We start from the raw sequence: 503 nt of genomic DNA, 5'->3' as shown, positions 1-503 counted from the left end.
TAGGAGGATGCCTTTTGGTCTGTGCAATGCACCTGCAACCTTTCAGAGGTGCATGCTCTCTATCTTCTCAGATATGGTAGAGAAATTTCTGAAAGTCTTCATGGATGACTTCTCAGTATATGGAGACTCATTCAGCTCCTGTCTTAATCACCTAGCCCTTGTCCTGAAAAGGTGCCAAGAGACTAACCTGGTTTTAAACTGGGAGAAATGTCACTTTATGGTGACTGAAGGGATTGTCCTTGGGCACAAAATTTCAAGCAGGGGGATAGAAGTGGATAAGGCAAAGGTAGAGGTAATTGAAAAATTGCCACCACCTGCCAATGTTAAGGCAATCAGAAGTTTTCTGGGGCATGCAGGATTCTACAGAAGGTTTATAAAGGATTTTTCAAAAATTGCAAAACCTCTGAGTAACCTGTTAGCTACAGACACACCGTTTGTGTTTGACACACAGTGTCTGCAAGCATTTGAGACCCTGAAAGCTAAGCTGGTCACAGCACCAGTCA

Source organism: Arachis duranensis, chromosome 6, assembly GCF_000817695.3.
Source record: "Arachis duranensis cultivar V14167 chromosome 6, aradu.V14167.gnm2.J7QH, whole genome shotgun sequence".
Lineage (NCBI taxonomy): Eukaryota > Viridiplantae > Streptophyta > Magnoliopsida > Fabales > Fabaceae > Arachis > Arachis duranensis.
This window is presented reverse-complemented; position numbering follows the sequence as displayed.